General features: G+C 47.0%; 1 long non-coding RNA gene across 1 annotated transcript in view; it reads right to left on the reverse strand.

The window, feature by feature from the left end:
- Window positions 1–945: 945 nt before the first annotated feature.
- LOC119816751 overlaps window positions 946–27,479 on the reverse strand; it is a 29,874-nt gene continuing 3,340 nt past the window's right edge. The window contains exons 2-4 of the long non-coding RNA XR_005285819.1: window positions 4,429–4,486; window positions 3,591–3,649; window positions 946–1,168 (exon numbers count right to left, since the gene is read on the reverse strand). This is a non-coding gene — a long non-coding RNA (uncharacterized LOC119816751). The remainder of the gene's footprint in view (window positions 1,169–3,590; window positions 3,650–4,428; window positions 4,487–27,479) is intronic.

Here is a 27,479-nt window from a genome sequence, read left to right on the forward strand (position 1 = left end):
AGGGGAGGAGAGAGGAGGGAGAAGAGGGAGGCTGAAGAGAAGGAACTGAAGAAAGGAGCAGACAGGACTTGTGCTTCTAAGGCTGCCTGCAGGGAAGAACAGGCTCCCAGTGACTAGTGTTCAAAGCCAGCCCCTCCAGCCTTCTCCTCTGCCAGTCAACACATCAGTTTAGAAGCAAACATCTCCTTCTGCATCACGAACAAGGGGATTCACTACTAACAGGGACAGCCAACACCTTGGAGCAAATCTACCATCTCCCTCTGTCTAAACCCCTCCAGGTTCCCTCACATGACCTAGGAGCCTGTTCAGCCTAGAGACTGCCTCCCTGGAGGGGGCAGGTGCTGTCCAGCTTCCCTGGAGTCTGTTCCTTCTGTCCTTCCTCCCTGATGGGCTACTCTGGAACCCGAGCCAGGCTGAACTCCCCATGTGCTGCAGAAGCCAAGGGATAGATGAGAAAACCAATCTTGCTGCCCCCAGGCACCATGTCCTCCAGCCTTCACCAGGTGGGTTCTGTTTCCAGTTTCCAGTAGACACATACACACACACACACACACACACACACACACACACACACACAGCTCCCTGATAAAGTCTCAGTCTCCTCACACAGATTGCCTTGGCCTAGCTCCCCAGCTACCTCTGGATTGCCCTCCCTCCTGCCCATCCAGTTCTACAGGGTCAGGCCCCTGGTAGGTGGATTCAGGGCTGTAATTCTCTGGTGTGGTCAGTTGCCTAAGCCTTGTGCCCAGAGCCTCTGGCTGGCTGGGTCACCACCCTTTGGTTAGAGCTAAAGTGTTGCTTCCTTTAGTTACTTATGAAAGAATGTATGTCCAGGTTAGGAACACTCATGACAGGAAATGCCTTAAGAGAGTCACTCCACTTGCTTACAGAATGTACCAACTGGTTTTTGTCAACTTGTCACAAACCTAGACTTACCTGGGAAAAAGAATTCTGATGGAGAAAATGTTTCCTTGTGATTGGGCAGCAGGCAAGTGTGTGGGCATTTTCCTGATTGATGACTCATGTAAGAGGGCCCAACTCACAACTGGTGGTGCCAGAGATCCGCCTGCCTCTGCCTCCCGAGTGCTGGGATTAAAGGCGTGTGCCACCACCGCCCGGCTCACACTTCCTTCTTAATCTTCAACAGTAACTGCCCTGGCTCCAGAACCTTCCAATTGGAGACAAGATTTGATGGCATTCAAATATGTTCTCCCTTGGTCAAGTCACTTCCCTTTCATTTTAAATTTCCCGATTTGGGGCCCTGATATACCGCTTAACCTCTTTGACCCTGTAAGACTTAGGCTCCCTAACAATTCCAACAGGCATCCCTGTCTTTAGTCCTAGAATTTATGGAAGAGGTCTAACCCACCTCCATGAAACAAATCATGCATTATTATCTTGGCCATGAGGATTTCATGCTAAATGCCTTCTAGGAACTGGTGAGAGGAATCTGAAAAGCCTTGGTCAAGGATGTCCAAGAACTAAAGCTAAAAAGCCCAAACAAACTAAGGAAGGGCATTGATAAATAGAGATTGATTCTAATTATATAGCATTGGTAAAAGAACCTAGAATTGGTTCTTCAAATTAGTCAGTTGGTTTACTGTTTGCTAAAGTGGAGAATAATCTCTATCTACAACAATGGACAACATTAAAGAAAACACACCCATGATATGGAGTCCCACCTATCACCTCAGATTAATTACATCTCCAAGATAGTTAAGTTTCAAGATAGGTGAAAATCCAAAGAGTATGTGGATTGGAGAGTGGTCTCCATTTAGCTATGAGGAGACCACATATAATAGAGAGAAGAGACAATGTCTTTATGTTTAAGCTACAGCTGGAGTTCTCACTGCCAGTCTAACTTAGGGACTGGCTGTTGTTTGTGTGTTTGATGAGATGGAGATTCGGATAGCTCAAGGTGGCTTCAAACTCTTATGTAGCGGGAGCTGGTCTTGAACTGCTGACCCTCCTGCTTCCTCTTAAGTGTTGGGATTACAGGTGTGTGCCCTATGCCTGGCAATGATTTGTGGTGTTTTTGTGCATAAAAATTGGAGCAGGGTGGAGGATGTCCCCAAGTCCTTGATAAAGGACAATCAATACAGAGCACACCGCTCACCCCAGAGAGGCAAATCACTAACTGTTAACTCACACAGAAACGAAATGCTGCCGTGTGTTCTAGAATGAAAACAAAACCCTAGGGCTGGGAAAGCAGCTCAGTGAAAGGAATGCTTCCTTAGCATGCACGAAGCCCCAGCTTCCATCCCTGGCAACGCATAAACCTAGGATAGTAGTGCTCACCTTTAAGTCCAATATCTGGGTAGTAGACACAGGGGAATTGAAAGTTCAAGGTCAGCCTTGGCTATATCCACTTGATACGTGACATTGTATCAAGAAAGAAATGGGAAGAAGGAGGGAGAGGGAAGAAGATGGAGAAAGAAATAGGTGAGAGAGGAAGGGCTGTGGTCTATGATATGCAAAGACAATGCTAAAAAAAAATTTTAAAAAAATTAAAAAAAAAAAAAAAGACAATGCTTCCAGCTCAGAACCCTGCATCCTCTTCAGGGCAGAATTCAGAAATTGGCAAAGACACGGCATGAAGTGAAGGGTGCACGTAGGACTGTTCTGAAACCAGGGATCCACAACGGTATCAAGTCAGGAAGGAAAATAAGAATTCACTACGCTCTCCTGTGAGCAAAACAGTGGAGAAGGCGCAGCATCACAGAGTCTCAGTGGGCACATAAGGATTAGCCTCTGTCTAAGCTGGAGGGTGAGCCTCTGTGGACAGGGTCAAGGAGATCTGCAAGGAAAACCTGTGAAGGATAGATCACTAGAGAGTACTGCAGAGCAGGAGTAAATTGCATGAAAATTAGTGCATGATTTATATATACCTGTAATCTGCCAAATAGCTATAGGCTTGGCCAGGATATTTCCATATGTTGTGGTAAATCACTTGGGAGGCCAACTGAGCATTTGTGGCATTTCAGAGATGCCAGCTTCAGCTAGGGGGTTGGCGGCTGCTAGGGGCAGTAACCTGCCTTGTGTGAAGAGAGAAATGGAATCTAGCTCCAAGGGAGCAGATGGCAAGACCGTGGGGCCTCCACGTCTCCTCCCTTCTCCAGAGATGACGCTCTGGTATACCTGCGCTAGCAAATGCTCCAGACTATTCCCTGTGCCCAGGGGGCCAGTCCAAGTTATCCCTTGACTTTTTGCTAACACAGAGAGGGATTGGGGTTTCTGGTTCTCACCAGCTCCCCGCTCACTGTTACAAAGGAGTTTAGTCACAGAGGAAGCATTCACCTTAGGCCATGGAAGAACAAGGAATTCAGAGAGCTCCTGAGAGAAAGAAAAGAAAGAAAACTCGCCTTCCCTGAGCCCCTGACCATAGCCATGCTGGGGACATACATAATAAGACAGGTTCTATGATGCTTTCTCTCAAAAATCTTGTCTGTGAGCAAACCGGTGTGTGTGTGTGTGTGTGTGTGTGTGTGTGTGTGTGTACAGACTTTCCAGAGCCCATTCCCAGAGGACAAGACAGGACAGGAAACTCAGCACAGAGAAGTATGGTAAACGGTTCTCCTCCGAGTGCCTACCTTCCTCATGACATTTCTCCAAAATCCCCACTGTTGCTCAGCCATCCTTAAATCCTATCCTGTGTGAGAAAAGCAAGAAAGATGACAGCAGCGTCCCAACAACCTGAAAACAAAAATCCAGGGACAGCTGCAGTGGAACCCACCCTGGTGACCAGATGGCTCCTCTTCAGTCTTTCCCAGGTGGCTCTATCAGCTCAGAGGCACCAGCAGGGAAAACACCTCATGGCTGGCAAGTCCCCCGCCTTGGCCTCACCCTGGCCATCTGACTGTCCAACAAGACTTGCAGGGTGTGTGTTCTTGTTTCCCTGGACACCTAAAAACAGCTCAGCTCCGGGCTGGCCATTTTCCTTCACTTAATCCCTTCCTTTCACCACCAGGACAGTGTGAAATCTGAAATCCTGTGGTCAGCACAAGACAAAACAGAAGGGAAGAAGCCAGCACAAGATGTTTTCCTCGGCAAGTCGCCTGGGGAGCCTGGCCTTGCCGTTCACATATGCTGGAGGTGTGGTGTCCAAAGTAAACCTTTTGAACTGGTTTTTTGGAACCTCCAGAAAGACCCTGCACATCAAAGGGGATCCGATCCCCCCACGCTGCGCATGGCAGGCATTGTTAAGCATTTTGCATGAATCAACCACCTTCTGAAAAGGAAAGGAAACGCAAAGCACATGGCCAGCCATGGCCTCAGCCACAGCCCCAAGCACATGCGCAACACATGGCCTTGCCTGGCTCAGTCGAGTCAAACAGCCACAGCCACAAGAACCTTTCTTTCTCCTCCCGCGGGCCAGGATACAATGAGGCCAGTTGTTGGAGACGTCACCCAGCCCTCATATGGGCCTACCTCTTAGGAGTCTGTGCAAACTCTGATTCCAGTCACAAGGGCATCCCTGCTGGGCCACCTAAAAAAAAAAAAGAAAGAAAGAAAGAAAGAAAAAGTCAGGTTGAGATGCAGTCTGTGCTGAACAGAGGCCTGTGTGAGTTGTTGGCACTGGGCCCAGAAAGCCACACTCCTGAGCAAGCTGCAGCACTGATGGCTTCTGCAGAGGAGTCCAGACAGAGAGAAGACTAGCGGATAGATTCCGTGCCTTCAGACTTTTGTCCTCTACCTTCATAGGGCCATTTGGTTCCCTACAGGTGGCTGTGGTGATGGACAGAGCATGCCCCACCCCCTCAGCAGTCACTGATGTCCTCACAGAACCTAGATATTCAATAGTTTCAGTATTCTCTTTGTGGCCAACCTGGGAAGGAAGGCATCTCCGGGCCCTGACTAATCATCCATCCACTCTGGTGAGGCTGGTAAGGAGGGCAGGCAGCAGTCATTAGAGGGCAGAGCGGAAGGCACCTGAGCCATTTTGTCTCTCACTAACAACCTCCCCAAAGGAGGGAAAAAAATCCAGCCTTGAGATTTTACGGGAGATAAAAGGAACTGTTTTCACGGGAGATGCTTTTTTAAAAGTCATCCTCTCTGAAGAGCAAAGTTCTAGGTTCAAGAAAAGAAAAAGGCTTAAAAACAGTGAATACAATTCAGTTGGTAAGTTTTAATTAGCAGTTCCAAACTGCCCACATTCTGGGTTTCTAATTAATAGGCACGATTTCCGTTGAGTTCTACTTCAGTGAGAGCTATATAAAACCAGCGAGTGGGTGACGTCATGCCATTCAAAAGAGAACAAAAATGAAAGAGGAAAGCTGAGTTAGAACAGAAAAGGCCAATGAACGATTTCTCTCCTGTATCTGTGTAAATAAACGTCACCCACACCCCTCTTCCTGAAGCTTGTCAGCCTATGACCAATCAACACCCTGTGTCAGTTTAACACCTCAGCCCCCTGAACCATGGATCAGATAGTGTGGATCCCAGTCAGATCATCCACAAATACTGGGGGATTGAGAAAAAGAAAGTGTTGTGGGTAGAGGCATAGAGCACGTGTTTAGCTTTTGCAAAGCTCTGGGTTCTGCCCCCAAGCACACACATAAGAGGGATATTGGACAGTCACATAATAGACAAAAATTCTGAAGAATATTGTGTGGTACACATGATTACTTATCCCTGGCTCTGAAAATGATGAGAAGGCTTCAAAGGGGGTCTTAGTTAGAGTTTCTATTGCTGAGAAGAGATGCTATGTCCACAGCAACTCTCATAAAGAAAAACATTTAACTGGGGTGGCTTACAGTTTCAAAGGTTCAGTCCATTATTGTTACAGCAGGGAGCATAGTGGTGTGCAGGCAGACATGCTGCTGGCTACATCTTAAGAAAAGACAGCAGGAAGTGGACTGTGACACTGGGAGTAGCTTGAGCATAGGAGACCTCAAAGCCCACCCCACAGGGACACACTTTCTCCAACAAGGTGATATCTATACCAAAAAAATCACACCTCTCAATAGTGCCACTCCTTATGAACTCATGGGGGGGGTGGATTACATTCAAACTACCACAAAGAGTTTTCATCAAAAAGAGACCTGAAAAAATAGAGAGAGAGAAAGATCCAGATTTGTGGAAAGAAGGCATTTCTGGAAGCTTTGGAGACAGTGAATGGAAGACAGAGAGTAGCATGGTAGTAGCTTAAACAGTCATGACTCCAGAGCATGCAGAAGGGAGGCTGTCCTTCCTGGAGATTCAGGAACTTACCAGATGTGGACGGTGAACATAGAAGGCATAGGGAAGGCTGCTTTTGAAGAAGGAGTGACATATGGCTTTGCATGGCCAGAGGGAACCACCCAATGTGAGTCCTCCTGTTCTAGACTCCAGGCAGAGAGGCCTGAAAAGATAGCTTGTAAAGCCTCTGGGGTTTGCAAGGGTGTCCTGCCAGTCTCACGTGTGTACACAAGGACACACACACACATGCACATCCATGCTGCATGCACACATTTATAACCTCCACCCCTACTCCGCAATATTAGGTCACAGACTCCCTCTTATCAGAGCATTTCCATGTTGGACAAAAGCCTGATTTTAAATCAGAAGATGCCACAGAAAGCAGTGCATGGTTAGCAGGCAGTGGTAATGCCAATGAGGTAAGGCCATGATATAGCAGACTCTGGGAAGACATCCAGACAGGGAGAAACACTCAAGCCTCTTTCTCACCTATAGCCCATGGAGCTTAGGAAGAAACTGCAGTTCTCTCAGGAACCTCAAGGGATTCCACCACCACCACCTCCTGCCCCAAAGAAGAAAAGACATTTGAAAGAAAACCTAGAACGTATAATAAGAGCCTTAGCACGTGCCCGGTTTCCTGATCTAAACCATCGGCCATCTTCCAACACTCAGTGTTGGTCCCACCAGATATATATCTGTGCACTGTGAATGAGACATTCTGGAACATCCATAGAGGGGTTGTCTTGCTCTCTCCTTCCTGTCACATAGGTTTTTTTTTTATGGCCTTGGCTCCCCAAGAAGCCAAGCCATCCTTACTAAGCTGCCATTGCTGTCAGTCTTCCTGGATCCAATGGATCTATTTCTAGCTCGTCTACACTGACATTTCCAGGTTAAGAATAAATCTCTCCCCAGGCCAAGATTCTATGCTTGTAGTTTAAAAAAGGGATCAGCTTGATCCCTTTCTAACCTGCCTGTGAATGAAGTCCACCGTGCAGTCCCGTTTTACCACTTGGCCAGAGCATGGCTTGAATAAACAATTTCCATGAAATAATAGAGCAAATTCTCTGTAAGACCTCAACCTTAAGGCAAGGGTTTCCAGTCAGGGGGTGAGGAGTTCCTGCCATTGAAAGAAGGACGTTTCAGTCATCCCTACAAAGAGGGTACCAGACATATGCGTTACCTTGCCAACTAACAAACTTCTAGTTCAAAAACAGTATGGCTTCCAGGCCAACAGAAGGTGGGGAGAGTAACAGATTCACAAGCTCCTCCTTCCAGTAAGAGCCTATGAGTACTTCTAGCACAGTCATGAGCTGCAGAATGATATTTTGGTCAATGGGAAAAGGCATGTGTGTGGATAGTCCCTTAGATTCTGTTACCCAGCAACATCTTAGTTTGTGTAAATGCACTCTGTGACATTAACACGACATAGTCCAAAAATGTGTGTCTCAGAATACCCCCACCACCTTTTAATACATCACTACACGGTTGGTTCTTGTTATCTGAGGCAGTTCTGCTCTGTAAAGCCACCAATATCATGAAATTAGCAGGTACCAAATCATCAATCCTAGAGAAAATGCAGGGTTGAGTTTCCGGGAGCATTTGATTATAACATTTTTATCAATGACTACAAAATCTTGGTTTATGTTTTAAAAGTAGCTTTAAGAAATAGTGTCTGTTCATCAACTCTGAACTCCCAGCAAAGGGCTCGGAAGCTTTTGCCTGAAGAAGGCATCACCACGACAGTTCCCTCCTCTAGACACACTGCAGCTTTCTTGTGCCCAGGAACCCGTGACAGCAGGTCAGCCCTGTGACTGGAGCATTTTCAAAAGCAAAACTGCCCAATAATTGCACACACAGACAGTAAAATAAAAGGATATGGCACTAAGTAAATTACAAAAAGAACTCCCATGTGCAGGGGGAGAGCTGAAAGCGTCACTTTGTCCCTCTTTAGCTGAGACCATGCTTGCCCAGTGGCTCAAATTATACTGAGCTCTGTACATGTCCACACACGAGTGGGAAGGCACTGACAGTACGGATCCACAGCTTGTAAACAAAAATTAGGAAGCAGCGAATTCATAAATACACAGTCTGCAAATGATAGGTGCAGATGTAGGCTGAGCTGTAATTCTCTCCTGTAACACAGCGATCCTGTAAAGAATCCAGACCAAACCGAGTGTGGTGGGGCAAACCTGTCACCCCAACCCCCTGGAGGAGGCGGCAAGAGGATGGGCATTTCGATGTCATCCTTAGCTACATAATGAGTCTGAGGCCAGCCGGGGCTGCATGGGAGCCTAGCTCAGGAAAGGAAGGGAGAAAAAGAAGGAAGGATAGAGGGAGGGAGAGAGGGAAGGAGGGAGGGAGGGAGGGAGGGAGGGAAGGAGGGAAGGAGGGAGAGACGGAAGAAAGAGAGAGACAAAGGAAGATAGAAAGACAGACAGACAGACAGACAGACAGAAAGAAAGAAGAAAGTGGCTTCAATATCACCGTCATTATTTTCATTTTTTTGAGATGTTAGTCATGTGTGTACATGTGTGCATGTATATGTGCGTGTGTGCGTGCGTGCGTGCGTGCATGCGTGCGTGCGTGCGTGTGTGTGTGTGTGTGTGTGTGTGTGTGCGTGTACGCACCCGCACATACATAGGCACACAGGTTAGGCTGGAGGACAACTTAATGGGATCAGTCCTCCCCTTCCACCTTTACATGTTCTGGGAATCACACTCAGGTCGTGCAGTGGGTGCCTTTACCCACTGAGCACCCCCACCAGTTTGAGATGTTAGCACAGTTAAAGGCTAACATTAAATAGGAAATCACCCAGTAGGGTGGTTAAACTGCAGAATACTCTGTTTATATTCGACGCCTTAAGGCTCTTACCTTACAACAGGAGTAAATGTAACACCGTGGGTGTCGGCCACAAGGCAGTGACAGGCAATGCTCCCAAGGCACCAAGTTCTGAGTTCCAGGATGACAATCATTTCCCAAGCTTTTCACGGACACGGGCAGAGGTGATAGAGAGAAGTTTTGTTTCTCTCCACTTACATTGAAATGCAGGTTTGGGGGTGACAAGCCGAGCTCTAAACCCACCCGCTTCCTCAGGACCTACCCTGTGGTTCTACAGGGTGAAGCCTGAAAGAGTGTCTTCTGTCTTAGGAAACTGACGAATGTGGACAGACTTGACATTTGCTTCTGCTGATTCTCTTTGGCAAGCCCTGACTTTTTTAAACTTTCTCCCGTGTCCCAAACCCGCCTTCCTCGTTTGAATGCAGAACTCGAAACTGTGCGGGGAGGCACTCTAGAGACCAACAACAAACTCGAAATGCAGACTATGGCACATTTCAAATTTGATAAAAACACCTGAATCACAGCATTATCAAACGGTGCACAAACTTCTGCCTTGATTGGCAGCCAGCTCAGCACAGTGTGTGCATGCTGTCTCACCAGCTCGCGGGGCTGTCCTCAGGTAGTACTGCATTCCTTCCCGTGGTGTCATCTCTCTGCAAAGCCTGCTCTCAACAGCTGTGCTGATAGGAGATAAAAAGCACCTTGGAAACAACGGGAGCAGCTGACAGGGGAGGGGTGGCCAACCTGATTCCAGTTTTCTCCAAGAACAGCTCCCCACCTTTCTGTTTCATGACCTCAGAAATGTGTCTCCCAATCTTTTTAATCCCAGGGACCAGTGGCTTGCTTTATGACATTTCCAGTATTTGTGAAACCGACAAGAACTAGATGAACTTCACCTGGCCAAGCTCGGCTGAGCCAGGAACACAGGAATCCTTATTGAATCCGTGTTCCAATGTAAACAGGGCTTCCCTAACTTGTTATTAATGGCCGGCGGGGGTTCTTTGTTTTGTTTTTAAGTTCCTCAGAAGTTTGGGGTTTACGTGCTTGTGCATGTGTGTGTGCATGTTTGTGCACGTGTGTGTGCGTGCTCGTGCATATGTGTGTGTGCATGTGTGTGTGCATGTTCAAATGGCTAACTCCTCGCATACCATCAGCATTTGGAATTGGGAAGGCTGGTTGTGATGGGAGATCAGAGGTTTCCCTGCGAAGGAGTAAGAGTCCACCATACATTCTGTACACAGGCATCTCCAACAGCCAGCTAGTATGCTTTCTCCCTCAACCTGCGGCCATACAACTTCAAGGATTAACTTGCAGCCTTGATATTCTTTTCCATTCCTGGTGCTCTCTGGAGTCTGGTTAATACCTGCATATGGGCAAAGAAGTTTACACATTTTCTATCTTGGTCATGGTGAATAACTAGGGAACATACAAAGCACCCAGAGAAAGGACTACACCCGTAAAAACATACACACACATACATACATACATGTATTCACACACACCTGCATGCACACACCCACCTATACATATACACACACATGCACAACGCACATGCATTCATCTATATATGTACACACGCACATACATGCATGCACGTGCACACACATATGCATTTATATACAGACAAATGCATCATACACACATATGCGCATACATATGCACACCTGTACATACATACATGTGCACACACAAACACACACACACTTGTGATTTCTTTGATTTGATTTGGTTTAGCCAGTGTCATCCAGAACCCGAGGCCTTTGGAAGGTTGAGGAAGTGTTCAAGGGCTTTGTGCGAGCTAATGGTGAAATATCTGCTATGAGACCACTATTGTTTCTCCTACCTACCCTACAATGATTAATCTTGATTAGCAGCTTGGCTAGATTGACAGTAATATAGAAAACTGATGTGTCTGCGGATGTCTCCGGAGACAAATGGATGTATATCAATAAACAAGAATCAGCACAATTCAAAGGTAGGACTTGGGCAGAACAAAGGCGGACGAAAGCAGAAACGCACATACATGGGCAAATATTTCCTGCTTCTAACCTGACAATAGACCCCAGATTCTTCAGCCTTGCACCGGTGGCTTTACAGCCTCAGCCCTGACTGGGACACACCACCGGTCCCTCCGTACTCCGGGGCTCCTTAGACTGATCAGTCACCGGTTTCTCCAGGACTCCAAACTGCAGGAAAACATGGCTGGACCTCTGATCATATGAGCCCCCAGAAGCCCCACTTATGATTAAAAGTATATGCCCTGCTGATTCTGTTCCTCTATCAACCCCTGGCTAACAGGTAACTCAAGGAGAGTGGGTGTCTCATTTAGGGTTTCTATTGCTATGATCAAACACAGTGACAAAAAAGCAAGTTGGGGAGGGAAGGGTTAATTAGGCTTATACTTCAGCATTGCTGTTCATCACCAAAGGAAATCAGGACAGGGATTCAAACAGGGCAGGATCCTGGAGGCAGGAGCTGATGCAGAAGCCGTGGAGGAGGATGCTTACTGGCTTGCTTCCCATGGCTTGCACTGTCCACATTTTATAGAACCCAGGACCACCCGTCCAGGCATGACACGACCCACCATGGACTGGGCCTTCCCCCATTGAACACTAGTTGGGAAAATGCCTTACAACTGAGTCTCATGGAGGCATTTCCTCAACTGAGGTGCCTTCCTCTGAAGACTCTAGCTTGTGTCAAGTTGGCACACAAAACCAGGCAGTACAACTGACCCCCTGTCAACTTGACACACAGACACATCCCTGTCAAGCTGCATTCCTTTCTTATTCATCCCCAAGATCTCACATTAAAATCATAAATAATTTTAAAAGTCCCACAGTCTTTACAAACTCAGTCTTTAAAATTTGAGTCCATTTAAAATATCCAATCTATTTTCAAAGTTCAAGTCTTTCGCCCGTGGGCTCCTATAAAAATCAAAATTAAATACCTTCTTCAAGAGGGAAGAGCCAGAACACCATCATAGATAGTCTCATCCAAGCAAAGTCAAACTCCAACAGTATAAATAACTCAACATTCAATTATCTGGAATTTTCTCACGATCGTCTCAATTCCTGCAAAGAACTTGGGTCACTTCTCCAGCTCCGCCCTCTGCAGCACACACGGCTTGTCTTCTAGACTCCAGCTGGCTCCACTCCACTGCTGCTGCTGTTCTTGGGGGTCATCCCATAACATCTCCAGAATGCTGGGGTTCTCTACGGTAAACCAGGCTGCACTTTCACCAATAGCCTTTCATAGACACTCTTTGTGCTGCCAAACATCATTTGCGTTGCAAGACCCCTTCAGTCCTGGGCCTTCAACTGTCATCGAGGCTGCACCTTCACCAGGGGCCTTTCCTGGCCTCTCACAGCGCCAAGACTCAGCTCAGCTGCCTTCCATGATCCCTCGTGCCTTCAAAACCAGTCCCACCTGGTGATGCTTACACATCACCAAGTCTGGCTGCCAGCACAAGGTACAACCTTGGCCGCCTCTGGAACACAGCTTCTCTGTGCTCTCAGGAAACAAATCCCAGAAGATTTCACCCCAGTGCTGCTGGTCTCTTCCTAATCACCACTAATTTCCTAGCTCCAGCAGCCAGCATCAAGCATCCCAGCAAAGCAAAGTTTTCTTTAGTAGTTCTGGTATCTTACTAATCACAGCTGATCCTTCAGCTCCAGCTAACCAGACCCACAGACTCTCAATTCAAAATAATACATGGCCCTGTCAGCCTTTAAACTTCCTTCTGAAATTTTGCAAGGCAGGCCTCCATCCTCCTCACGTCTCTCCCTCCATATTCTTATCACTCACAGAACCTTCCACCGAGGTCTCAACACTCAAAGGTTCTTCTATCTTCTAGCCCAAAGTTCCAAAGTCCTTCCACAATCCTCCCCAAGCCATTTTCGGATCTGTCGCAACAAAACTCCACTCCTGGTATCAGTTTGTCTTAGTTAGGGTTTCCGCTGCTGCAATGAAACATCATAACCAAAAAGCAAATTGGGGAGGAAAGGGTTTATTTGCCTTACATGGCCGTCCACATTGTTGTTCATCACCAAAAGAAGTCAGGACAGGACCCTGGAGGCAGAAGCCATGGAGGATACTGCTATCCGCTAGCTTGCTCAGCCTGCTTTCTTATAGAACTTAGAACCATCAGCCCAGGAACGACACCACCCACCATGGGCTGGGGCCTTCCACATTGATCACTCATTGGGAAAATGCTTTACAGCTGGGTCCCATGGAGACATTTCCTCAACTGAGGCTCCCTTCTCTCTGATGATCCTAGCTTGTGTCAAGTTGACACACAAAACTACAGAACCAGCCAATCCAGTGGGCCACAAACAAGTATAGTATAGAGCCTCCTGAGATTCTAGGCTTCAATCTATGATTTTTCTTGGTTGATTTACCCCTCCTCCCTTTTCTTGATTAGTCTCTTTAGTACCATCATGGGAGACATTCTCCATTAAGGAGCCCACACCATCCAATTTTCTAAAGTGAACTCTTGGTTCCTGTTAGAATTGTCTGTGAAGTCTGGCAGCACCCAAATCCTGGCTGATGGTGGCACAGAGAGGTGGGGCACAGAATAATGCCAACAGCTTCTCCCATGCAGAACAAAAGCACCTCATTTTAAAAATAATGAATAGGCAGTCTTCCCAAATATTTTATGACTCTGAGGCTTGGTGGGGGGGGCATGCCTTCCTTTGTGACTGTAGACAAATTCCATGAATTTCTTACACTTCTCTCTTAATCTGTGTCTGTTCAGAAAATCTCTTAGGTACAGAAGCATGACCTACTCCTGGTCCTCAAGGTCAAAGAAGAGGTAAGAAATGGATACACTAAAAAGTAGCTCAAATGGACCTCAAATAACATTTTTTAAAAAATTCATTAGAGCTGAATAAGATGGTGCTGCCTGGAAGGCCAACCACAGCCACCCAGGAGCGTGGGATGCTGTGGAAGGACATCCCAGGTGGAAGGCAAAGCACAGGGTGGACACAGTGGTATCCTCAGGAGTAAGCAAAAGGTAACATGCATCTGTCTCTAGCTCATGTCTCACCTGGGGGCCTCCTCCCCACAACCCATCTTTGCACTGAACTGGAGCTGCCTCTCTAAAATGCAGTTCTCTTAAAACCTTCGGTGCTTACTCAGCAGGGCTTAGAAACCTCTTAACCATCCAGCCACCCTTGCCTGTCCAGTCTCAGCTTGACCATTAACAGTTCTTGTTAGCCACACCTTTTTTTGTTGTTGTTGGTTTTTTGTTTTGTTTTGTTTTTGTTTTTCAAGACAGGGCTTTTCAGTGTAACTGCTCTGGCTGTCCTGGAACTCGCGCTGTAGACCAGGTTGGTCTTGAACTCATAGAGAACCACCTGCCTCTGTCTCTCCCCAGTGCTGGGATTAAAGGCGTGCGCCACTACTACCAGCTTTAGTTTTTTGATGTTGGTGTTTGTTTGCTTTGGTTAGTCACAACTTAGTTCCCATCACCAAGCCTAACTAACTAACTCTAGTTGGCCTTCTAGGACTTAACTGGAGGTATCTCCATGACGGGCTCTCGAAGCTAGGGTAGCTATTTCCCTTCCATGCTCCATAAATGTGCATTGCAGCAGCATTATAACAACCTAGCACTTGTCTCTCCCCCTCTGAAGCACTCCAAGTACTTCATAGTAGTGATTAATAAATATGCGTGGGAATGAGGGAGGAAGAATAGGATGGAGAAAAAAATCTTAAATGCAAGGCATGAACTAAGGAAGAATAGATTTTTTAAAAAGTCAACAAGGAGTGATGGAAAACACTAGGGGAAAAGTCACTTGGTGGGAACAAAGGAAAAACAACCTTTTGGTAGTACACTCTTAAGAAAAATAGTCTAGAGAAATCAGGTACACCAGTTAGCCTTAACTGTCAACCTGACACTGGCTAGAGTCATCTGAGAGAAGCTTAGATCAGGTTGGTCTACGGCCATGGTTTTAAGGGTTATAATCTTGGACATGGCTATAATCTTGATGATTAATTGATACAGGAAGGCACAGCCCATTGTGGGTAGAGTCATTCCTTGAGCAAGACGTGGGCTGTTTAAAAGAGCTGGCTAGACATGAGTGACGGAGCAAGCCAGAGTGCTCAAGGCACAAAGTGAGCCAGCAAACAGTATTATTCCTCCATAGTTTTGGCTTCCAGTTCCTGCCTTGACTTCCCTCAGTGATGGACTGCAGTCTGGCAATGTGAGCCAAATAACCCCTTTACTCCCTGAGTTGTTTTCAGTCGAAGGCATCTATTCCAGCAACAGCATAAAACTAGAACACAAAGCCACTAATGGTTACAGTGAGTTTCTCCACCACCAGCGCACAAAGCCCACGGATCCCTTTGGCTGTCTACTGGAGGCCATGGACCCTTCTCAAAAAAAGAATATTAAATACATAAACTAAAATATAATCACTAAAGCTACTTACAGCAAAAAATATGACTGTGGTGCACCATTAAAACATCTTCCTATAGGCACATGTGTGCATCTTTATTGCACTGAGAAACAAGATTGAGCCGCCACTTCACAAGCCACTGTGACTTCTCAGGAGCGGTGAAAGAAAATGAGGCGTCAAGATACTTGCAATTGCTGTCCTGTTAGCACTGCTGTGGCTTGTGACCATGCCCTTGGCTAAAGGAAATGCTAAGTTTCAGTTAGAGATTAGCAATCATATTTTTTTCCCTTCCAAATCCAGGGCTCCCAGGTTAAGGAACACTAACCCAGATCACCAAATTGGCAGCGAGGTCCTCGATAATTTTTTTCCAAAGCAGTTGTCAAGCCAGTGACAGAGGCACAATAAGTGGGGTTTGGGCAGTCAACCGACGGAAAGGGCTTGTTTCATTGAAGAAACTGTGACGGGGCACGGATGGGGGAGATGCTATCTCCTCATGACCCCAAAAGTGACGTCAGGAAGGCAGCTGAATCTGAGTTAAAGCGGTTCCTAAATGGTGGATAAAGAGCAGTAGCTGGGGTTGGGAAATAGCATTGTTTGAGTGAGGCAGGGAGACACCACAGCCTCTGGGGCCAGAAATTCAGAAAAAAAGCCACCATTGATGCTCAGGATTATTTTTCTCTGAAAAATAACCATCAGTGCTTGGAATCATACGGAGAACGGAGTCTGTCTGACTCTTTTTCCGCTTGCCACGCTGTCTGGAGAGAAGACCAAACAAGAAACTTTTTCTAGAGAGTGGGGAAGACAGAATCATCCAGAAACTTGCTCTAAAAGGCTGCCAGCCTTTCTTGTTCAGATGAGCACTGATTTCAGAACCATGGGAGTTATGCACCTTCCTATTTTTCTAAGTCAATATTGAGCACTGTCAACAGCAGTTGATACCCCGGGTAGCCTCAAAAATAAGTAATAAGCACAAGTATGAAAAAGAGACAACAGATTGCAAAACTGAAGAACAAGTAGGTCAGACACAACAGTTATTAAACAGAACACATCAAAACAAAAAGGGAGGCCACCTGGGTTCTTAAAATCTGCCCCTTGCTAGCCAAGGACAAAGAACGGCTCTAGCGGACTGATGAGGTCAGCACCTCCTGAGATCCTGGAGCGAAGGGGACCAGAGGAAAACTGTGTAGACAGGCAAATGTTCCATCCGAATCCCGGCATCAGTTTTCCCTGAAAGTGGGGGTAATTACGTGACTAGAGGACTACATCCCAAGCCCCTCTCCTCTTTAGAAATGGTCTAGATCTATATATAGTTAATTTTATCCCCCAGAACGCAGACCAATATAAATAAAGTTGAAAGTCCACTGACACCGGCGCATAGGTAAGAGAGACCGTGGGTTCAGAGGTTTGGAATTCTCATGCAACACTTTGTGCTCGGAAACTGGAGCTCATAGGAGTTCTCTGGGCTCCGGCAGAGCCTCACGGAACGATTTCGCCACCGCTCAAGTCACGCCACCGCCAAATGTTCACGCTGCTCTGTTCATCTGGCTTTTCCACGGAAGAGTTTCTGAACTGTCCGTCCGGAAGAGACCTCTGCCAGGCTCAGAGTAGCTCTAGTGTTGTTATCAACCCGAATTCCCAGCGAGTAAAGGGATTAGCGCAAGGTCACCCCGCCCTTCTGAGGCTTGAGTAACACTAATGACTAACCTTGTGTCACATCATTCGTGGTCCCCCTATTTATCTCAACCTGTGGATTCCTTGGAAATTGCACACCACGTGCTCTTTCTCTCTCTCTCTCTCTCTCTCTCTCTCTCTCTCTCTCTCTCTCTCTCTCTCTCTCACACACACACACACACACACACACACACACAATCATTTCCAAGAGCATTCAAGGTTGTCCTTGGGGGAGCTCACTCATCTGATATCATCCAAAGATCTAGCACAGTGGGAAAAAAAATTGCCAGGTTTCACAGCTCAGGTTTCTAACAGCATACACACTGGATTCCTGGAACAATGTGGTTGGAGCACTACATATCAACTTTGGAGTTACTGTCCTCAGGAATGTGAAATCCCATCAGCCCTCAGCTTTTGGATAACCCCTGACCTCAGGGATCAAGTGCCCCATGGAAAGCACAGGTGGACTTTGCTCCAAAAAGCGCTCCTCCAAGCCTCCCTGCCGTTCCCAGCTCCCTTTGGAAACTAACAACCTCCGAGTCCACGCCTCCATTTAGCAATCGGTTTGTGCTGTGGACCTGCAAACAAGACAGACCTCGGCTCCTCTGAGGCCAGTTCCGGGTTGAGAGCCACCGCCAGGCTGCTCCCCAGAGGCGATTTCAAGAGGACTTTGCTCTGGTTTGGCATGCGTTTCCTACGCAGACCAGAACAGAGGGCTCCGTCTAACAGCTGTGAACTCTGACTCACCTGCCTGCAGCAGAATTTCTTTCCCCATGTGACAGAGTATTTAACGAGAGCCTGAGGAGCGGGCATGTTCTGTCTGAGCCTCTGGGGCAGGAGGACAGCTGGGCTAGGGAAGAAGGGTGAGGAGTCAGATAAAGACAGGTGTCCGGGCACACCTGGAGGTTTCACCTTCTATTGTCTTCTTCTCCTGCCCCCCCCACTCCATCCCAGCTTCCCCCTCCATACACATACACTGTGTTGCTCATTTTCTCTGGAGTCAGGGTCCCCAGAGGAGGTCACCACCCGCCCCCCGACTCCTGCTGTGTACTGTCTGTAGACACTTACATTTGCCATCCTATTGCTTCTTAAAACCATTTACTGTGTCTATGGGCTTGGTTTTGGCCTGCAGTCAATATCACCTTGAATGTATAAGAGCACCCAGGAGGTCAATCTGAGCATCACTTGGCCATCATCAGAGAAGCGGCTTCTTGCCCATAAGTGGGAATCAACACAGAGCCCCTCAACCTGACCGTGTGCCGAGAGCCAGAGACGGGGAGCACTCAGTCCTAAAGAGGATGCCTCCACTACACCCTCTCCTCAGTGCTCAGGGATCTGCGTGGAAGAGGGGCAGAAAGATTCTAAGAGCCAGAGGTGGTGGGTGACTCCCAGGAAACAGTGTCTTCCAGACACAGCCGGACTGCTATACACAGGACCTCACGAAAACTGTGACAGGCAGGACACACAAAACACGCATGTGTTCGAACCAGACAAAATCCCAGCCCTGAGAAGGGGAAGAGGACACAAAGCCCCACCCCCTAACCAAGACGCTATTTGGAACTGATGGCTGCTGGGAAGGACACAATCTGTTTTCTACAGTTCAGTGTCCCTGGGCTTATCAACCACACTCAGGCAGGCTCTACGCCCAGGCCAACACAGAAGAAAACCAGAACAGAATCTATAACAGAACCCATGCTATTGGTGGGGTTTTTTTTGGGGGGGTGGTTTTGTCTTGTTGGGTTTTTTTTTTCTTTGTTTTGATTTTGTTTGTTTGTTTGATAGAAAGAACGAAGTTGAGTAGGTAGGGAGGTGGGGAGGATCTGGAAGCCAGTTAGGGGAGGGGGGAAAGCATGATATTGTATGAGAAACAATTTCCTTAAATACCCATGAGACTGTGTGGGTAAAGGTCTCAAGTGGAATTAGAAGGAAGAACAAAGGCAGGTGCCAGCTGCTGTACTATCAGAATCCGAAGCTGTCCAGTGACACCTCACCTAGAGCCTCTTAGTAACCCAGCAACCCTCGAAACAGACATACGAAGCGTTAACGAGCCCAGTGGCCAGAGGGAACCAGCCCCATTTCAACATCGGCCCTTATGAAATAAGCAGTTGCTAGAAGACTCTTACGAAATGGTTGCTGAACACGCATATGGGGTTCTAAGAAAGGGATAAGGTTGGAGCCTCTCACTCGGCCCCACTCTGCCGGCCGTTGTCCTTCCAGAGATGCGTTGACAAGAGGCTGCCTTGACCCCTTAAGGCCATGGCCACATCTGGCCTGCCAGTCACTCCCATGAGCACCTCATTTATCTTCTTATTCCCATGAGGCACACAGCATGAACGCATTCATGGGTACAGTCCCTGGATTCTACCCACTCCACCTACCCTCACCCCACCTGAGTTTCAAAGCCCCCCTCCCCTACCCCCGGGCCTCCTCAATTCTTCAGTCCAGCTTCTCCCTCTGCCAAAATCCCCTTTGTCGTCTTACAGTTATTTTCTCCAGATCCAAACATACCCTCTTGGAGAGAGAAGGGAGTCACACAAGACTCAGAAAGCTCAAAAACCAGAAAACAATGAGGCCCTTCCCTCAGGTCATAGACAGCAAACTATTGGTGAGGAGAGGGGATCTTCGGGGAGCAGCCTGCAAGCTATACAGAGAATTCCAGGGTTGCACTTTTCCCAAACTGCCAGCCATGCTGGAGTGGGCTTCTCAACAGTACAGCTAGCCACGTCACCCTTGTTCCCATAAGAAGCTCCAGTAAACTTCAAGCTGGACTTGAGTAGAATCTTTCCTTTGGTCTGTTGCCAATGCCCCACCTGGACCGGATATGTGTTTGTTGACCTCGTCCCTGGAGAAGTCACACAGCAGCCCCGCTGCTGACAGGAAGTCAGCAGAAGTACAGAAATCCCAGAAGTACAGGTGATTTTCTAGCCTCCGACGCTTTAGATCCAGGACGCCTGAGGGACCCTGCTTCCACGGTGATTCCTTCTCTGCACCTTGGTTCTAGCTTTTTCTATAACTTCCACCTTTCTTCCCTTAAAATGTGCCATTGTCCTCATCTCAGCGCAGGCCCTGAATGCTGAGATGACCCCTCTGAGCTGCTCTTTCCTTCTCAGGCAACCTCTGGTCGAGCCATGGCTATTACAACCCCCAAACACACCTCCTTCCTTACCTCCACCGTGTGGACCGCACCCCTCCACATCCCTGGATCATTCCCTGTTACTGGTCATCAGGCGTCTTCAGCCACATCCAATGCCAAACCTTCCCTCGCTTCTCATTCATCTTTTATAATGCGAAATATTTTAGTCTGATAGCACCCCCACCCCAGCCATCTGAGGTCCCTGTTTTAATTTCTACAGGACTTGCCCTCCTGGGTTTGCTGGTGGTCTGAGGTGGGTATTTCTAGGTTCATGGCCTCTTACCTGAAGAATTGAAAGTGAGGGCTCCCGCAGAGTTGCAGAGACAGCAAGGAAAATGACGTTATGGATTAAAGAGGAATGATACTCTGCCATTGACAGCAGGCCACAAGAGCGCAAGTCCATAAGCACCCCGAGTTTGTGGCTTCCTTTGGAGAGCTCTAGAGAACATGGAATGTGGTTGCTAAGGGGAGTCATTTGGGTGACTCTCCATTTTGATTGATAGTTTAGGTCATGTGATCATTTCTCTACTGTACACATCTCTCCCCACAAGGCATCTGATTTTTAATCATATGTATATTCAATTATGCAAAGGCATATGATTGTAAATAGGAGATCCTCCCCTTAAAGCTCACTTCCGGACAGTTTTGTTCTATTGTGCATGTACCTAAAACTGGTTGAGCCCACATCAGCCTTCCTATTATTTGTAATCAGATACATTGAGAATATAGAATAGAAATTGCCCAAGTTTGGTGGCCATTAAGGGAAGAGAAGCTTACTGTTCAGTGACAATAATTAAGTAACTATATGGGTATAGGCATAGCCCAGTGCCAGTGAGGGGTGTGTCTGAGATTGCTAGGTGCATTGTTTATAAAGGAGTGTGTCTGTGTGAGTGAGCGTGTGTATTTGTGTTATATGCAGGTAAAGAACTAGGCTTCCAAATGAATTATTAGAATGTGGGTGAAGGGTGTTTATAACCCAGACAGAATCCCAGGTTGCCAAGCCATTCCCCCTGCGTGCCTAACTCTGGTTTATTCCTACCTGGGCATTTCTCTCTTCTGCCTCTACCAGTTCGCTTCTGAAAGTCAGAGCAAGACAACGACCCCCCCCCCCCAAGGCCATGTTCTTCTTCATCTTCTTCATACCTTCATCATCTTTGGTTCTCCTTTCTGATTGGACAAAGAACACCAATTCTTTATCCTCTCCTTTGACCACATGACTGACAGGAGTGGCCAACATGGGCTCTCTCTTTTCTATCCAGGTCTTGCCTCCACACTGAGCCACAATGGTGACTGCTTTCATCAACCCTAGAAACTCCCTATGCTACATCCCCCTCCTTCCTCTTTACCTAAACCCAACCTATTTCAAAGTCGTGCTCAGTTCTCATCTCGTCCCCACCTGTGTGATAAGCGCACAGAAAACACTGATGTCATCTTAGACTCGGGATAACTCCTCAGAGAGCTCCTACCAGACACATAGAAAAGGGAAGCGGAGACACGATACAGAAGGAATCTTAAAAGCCCATGTCATGAGCCTGTACTTCCTCCGCACGTCCTTCCTTCTGGACCATCCCAGCAAGAGGTGTTGTATCATAGCTTGGCTTTTCTTCTTATTGCTTCTCTCAGAGACATCCGTGGCTATCACACCTGTCACGTGCCATGGCTTTCTTCCCTCAGGTTGACCTGGGAGGATTGGGGCAGGCCTTGCTTTTTGCTTCCCTCCTGGTTTGAGATAAACTGGGTGGGGCAGAATGGTTAATGCTGATGACATTTTTGTTAACCTTGGTATCATTATAAGTAGCTTTTCCCTTTTGCACAAAATAGAGCACTTTGTTAAAAAAAATCTAAATTTAAATACCCAACAACATCACACCAGACACTATGGTTAAAATAAAATGCAGCTGTAATTTACTGATGGAAAATAAATATCAAGAGCAAATTTCTCTCTCTCTCTCTCTCTCTCTCTCTCTCTCTCTCTCTCTCTCTCTCTCTCTCTCTCTCTCTCTCTCTCTCTCTCCAATATCTCCTGTAAGGCCAGGCTAGCCTTGTCTTTGAACCCTTGACTCTCCTACATCTACCTCCAAGGTTCCATGATTACGGGCCTGCCTATGCCATTGTTTTCATTTATTTACTTACTTGCGTATATATCTACTAATTTTTATTTCTTTGAGACAGGGCCTAACTTGTAGCCCAAGCTAGCTTCAAACTCACTATGTAGCCCAGACTGGCTTCAAACTTAGGATTCCCCTGCCTCATCCTTCCTGGTAATAAGAGTATGTGCTGTTACTGATCTTAAATTAATAAAGTATACAAACCTGCATTTTTTTCCACCCCCTCTGGGATAATGGAGTTGGAACCTAGGGCCTCATATATGCTAGGCAAGAACTCTACCATTGAGCCAGCCCCCCCCCCACACACACACTTCTTTTCCTCCTTCTGTTTATTTGAAGCAATATCTTACCAAGTTTACCAGGGTGGCCTTGAACTTAACCTATAGCTCAGGAAGACCTTGAACTTGGAAGTTCAATCCACCTGCCTCGGCCTCCTCCATAGCTGGAATTACAGGTTTGCTGACACTTATTCTTGTTTCATACCTAATTAAGTATCACTCTGAAAACCACCTATGCTGCTGCCCTTCGGAATCCAGTCTCTTCCAGTGTATGAGGATCCTTTCCCATCTGGCCATGATCCACCCACTCTGCCTTCTGTGGAATAGGAACCAGGTTCAGAAACTGATATAATAATCCAGGGAATTCTACTGGTGACCTGAACCAGGGTGGCAGTACAGAAAGCAGGGAAGAAACCCAAACTCTCCCCAACCCCTGGGCAGAGCTTCCCAGGTTTGTCCAAGTTGGGCATGTGGCCCAGGACAGAAAGCACCGCCTTCTTGCTAGCATCCTTGTCCTTTGCCCAAGATGACACGGCAAAGGAAGTCAGAGTCAGAAATCAAATCACGATGTGTTTGATTTGAGAGCACACCCTCTCCCCAACCCCAGCCTCCTGTTCACTTGGACCACCTCCAAGCTGTATCACATGGAAATACCATAGGTCAAGACAGCCAGATCCCACATGCCTGGCCCTCATTCAAACCAGAAAAACAGAAAGGAGATTGTTGAATTAGTCCCATACACTGTAGCTTAAATAACTCTTCCTCCACATGTCCACGAGACCACGTGGAGCATGGGACAAGAGCCCGACTCTGGGACTCCAGCTAGCACTTGACCCTGGCATCTGGCTTTATCAATTGGGCTTTAGTAACAACCTAAGATTGCTAAAATCTGACTAAATGACTTCTCTTTGGCAGAGGCTGCCAGGCAATTCGTCATCACAGATTACCCAAAGGGTCAATCCTAAAGTCATAAGCCCACTGCAGAGAAGACTCAAAATAATAGTATGTTTGCAAGTGGGAAAATTATTTTTAACATAATCTGACCCAGAAATACAGAATTTGATGTTGGGAAGATTTTTCAGTTAGCAGCGTCCATGAGTTCTATCGTTATTCTACTTGGAATTTTCTGGCTGGGAAGCTTTCTCAATATAATATAATAACACAAGTGTATTTGTGGGGGAGATTTTCAAAATAGGCACACACACACACACACACCACTGCAAATAGTCAACCGTGACCCTAATATAGTTTTTAAACTTTTCAAAAATACTGGGGTAATGCTTCACTAAAATTTTCTAACATAAGATATTTTAATAGGTCTCTTTCCTCATTCTCAAATTTCCTATCGGCAAAATTAAAACAAAAAGGCCTTATATCAATCTGCTTCTCTCTCTTCCCCACCCCTCCTCCTTTATCAGCTCTTTTTCTCTCCCCTCCTGTTTCTCTTCCTCCCCTCCCTTTCCCTCCTCTCCTTTCCCTTTCTCCCCCTCCCTCTCTTCTGGGCAGATTTTTTTTTTTCTGTTCAGCCTCAGAGCCCCCAGAGGTCCGACTGTTAAGAATACCAATTTCCGGCTGAGGACTCATTCGTAGAGAGTGAAGGATAACTGACATCACAATTTATTGCCCCCAAAAACAACCTTCTCAACTCAAAGCAAAACCATAATTACGGGTGAGAACGACACTCTCTGCTAACTGGCTGTGAAAGACTGATTTACAATACATTCTGCCTCCCAGCAGAAGGCTCTTGGCAGTCACAAATGCAGGGTTTTGTGTATTCAGGGGCAAAGCTCAGAGGAGCAGAAGAGAGTTAAAAGGACATTCTGCATGGGAAGTGTGCCTCTTTCCAGCACATTTACCCCATAAAGTCTGAGCGCTAAGAGCCTCCGGAAAACTCCCCACTAGGAAAACAAACTTGTACCATGGCAATGACAAAGACTTAACATTTCCTCCCTCTCTCTCTCTCTCTCTCTCTCTCTCTCTCTCTCTCTCTCTCTCTCTCTCTCTCTCTCTCTCTCTCTCTCTCGCAGTCCCCTTACCCACTGAAATCTCCTGGTCACTATTTACAGCTTCCAGGAAGAAAAGTTCTTCCAAGGATGAGGAAAAAAGCTACCACAGATTTAAGTTGCAAACCTGACCTGGCAGCGAAGATTAGTGCTTTTAAATAGTATTAGGTTCTTGTTTTCAGGGAACTGTCAAACCTTAAAGCTAAAACAACACTCTTAAGCAGGCTCTGATAGCATGCCTCCCTGACATTACAGGAAGGAAGGCCTGGCAAACACGGCAGGGAGCTTCAAGAAAGCATAAGGAGAACGCAGGCATCCAAAGGACCCAGGAAGCCCAGCTGTAGAGTCACCTAGAACAGAGCTCTGCCCTGGGCCATTTCTTTTGCGTCCCCATTTGATCCAGCAGGTATGCCTGCCAGAGGGATGTGACCCACTGACCCCATTCCCAGGCCCCTGGAACACTACTGACATGTTTATCTTCGTTTTTTCCCACCAAAGCCAGGGCCCCGATGCAGAAACAACAGTTTTCAATTTCACCTCGGATAGATGTGGTCTCCAAACAGAACTAACCTCAAGCCTCTCCAGGGAACTGGGAATTGACTACTAGAGTATGGCCTCATATCAAGGGAGAAATGAGAAATGAGTTGGTTCAGTTTCCTGCATGAAGTTGTTTTTTGTTTGTTTGCTTGCTTGTTTTTAAGACATGAATGTGTGCACTAGGGTTCAATCTGCCTCTTAGTGGGGAACTTAGGCCCTGGGTCTCATGTGTTCAAGTAGCTGGAATAGTTATATTCCTATAGAGATGACCTGTAATGATTTACCCAAGTGCCCGGAATTAAGCTGCCGCTATTTTGGTCTTAACACAGGGAATTACATCCTTAACATAGGAGTCATCTCCTACGCTGCAAACTCAGGGTTCATCCCTCTAAAGCCAGGCATGGGACTCTCTGGGAGCCAAGAAGGCCAAGGGGCAGTTGGCTACGCAGAGACTAAGGGTGAGAAGAAAATTTCTATGAGCATAGACCATTCCTGTAAAGATGACCCAGTTAAGGCACATGCCAATAATCCCAATAGCTGGAAGGCTGAGGCAGGAGGATTTTGAACTCTAGCCAGTGTGGGTTATATTTTTAAAAAGGGAGGATAGAAAGAGAAGAAGCAGCAGCTGCCAATCATACAGGAGAAAGCAGAAGGGATACCTAGACTGTTTGTCACACCCATAGGCCTGGGGCCTTCTCACACTTAGTTTCAAAAGTCAGAAAACAAAGTCAAGGGGTACATCATCCACTTTGGGCATTGCATTAGTGGATTTTCTCCTGGCTGGAACTAAACACCTGCAAAAAAAAAAAAAAAAAAAAAACAGTGTGGGGGAGGGAGGCACACAGTTTGAGGGAATACAGCCCATCACGGGCATGAAGGCGTGTGAGCAGAAGTGTGAGGCAGCTGTTTGTCTTGCTTCCACAGTCCGGAAAGAAGAAAGAGGATGGGAAGTGGACCAGGTCCTATAACCTCAAGGTCAGTCACAAGTGACTCATTTCCTATGGGGACATGTCATATCAAATTACTATAGCTACCTAAGCTCCTAAATGTCTCGTTCCCGTTCTTGGACTAAATAGAACAGGTGTAGGTGCTGAAAGAAACACAGCGTGAGCAGGAACTGAGCTCGGTTTAGGAGGAAGGTGGGAAGGGACGGCCCAGAGAGAGCAGGGGTGGGAAGATGGGCTTGCTGGAAGGAAATCTGGCTACAAGCATGAAGATTTCTTTAGTTTCAAATTAATAATAATAATAATAACAAATAATAAGCCAAACATATTGTGCACTATGGACTCTTTCTTGCGTTGCTCAATTCCTGTCCCAGATGCTGAGAGGAGGGGTGCATCTGTCTACCATCAGCCCTTGTCAGGATTCAGGGGTCAGAGAAGCAGCTGTTGCTAAGCCGCTCGGGCGAGGCTTTCTGCACTTAGCTGATTGCTTTCTCTAACCACCTTATTTATTCACCACGATTGTTCTGATGGGGAAACAGGTCCACTCCCAAGTCCACCAAATAGGGATCCTAGGCTGGACCAAGACGTAAATCACACATCCGAGTTGTCAGCAGTGATTTCCCGTTCTCAAAGCCAGCCCTGCAGGCTACCCTGAGAGGGGTTTGGGAGGTGGAGACCGGGCGGTGGCATAGCTCTTCAGGAGTCTATGGTCACAGTCATGCTCGGGATGGATCTGCCAGACTGCAGACATTCAAACCTTCCATGAACAAAGTACACATGAATAGGAGGCAGACAGGAAGGGACACAGCCTTCAGTTCTTCTGGGACACTGGGAATGATCAGCAATTTGTGACATTTTTAGCCTTTCCCTAATGGAAAACAGAAAGAAAGCTGACCTGGGGCCTTGCTCCAGAGAGAGCAATCCCGTGGCCCCCGGCACCAACCAAAAACACCGTGACTTGTGAGCCTCGAAGAAAACACCAACTCAAATTTCCTTCTTCCTGCTGCGGGACACACAGAGCTGATGAAGCCCTGTTCCATCACCCATGACCCACACACATCATGTTACGGAAACGACAAGTCTGGAAGTCAAAGAGGAAGGTAGAAGAGGAAATTGCCAGGTCAGAGTGACTGCCTGGGAAGTCTGACTACTCAACACATTTGAAGCATTATTAGCCAGTCTGGAGGTGGCTGGCTGGGAGCGAGAGTGGGGGAGCGGGGTCCAAAGAACTGAAGTAAAGGGGTGGAAAGAGAAGGAAGGGGCTTTGAGCTGGAGAATCCCTCCTGGGGTTTTTACTAAAATGCTCACAAAACTCCAGGTACAAGTCAAGAGAGGCCCCATTCAGCCAGCCAAACCTAGAAGGGAGTGCGGAGTAGAGGTTAATTGTGGCCTTCA

This window comes from Arvicola amphibius, chromosome 6, assembly GCF_903992535.2.
Source record: "Arvicola amphibius chromosome 6, mArvAmp1.2, whole genome shotgun sequence".
NCBI lineage: Eukaryota > Metazoa > Chordata > Mammalia > Rodentia > Cricetidae > Arvicola > Arvicola amphibius.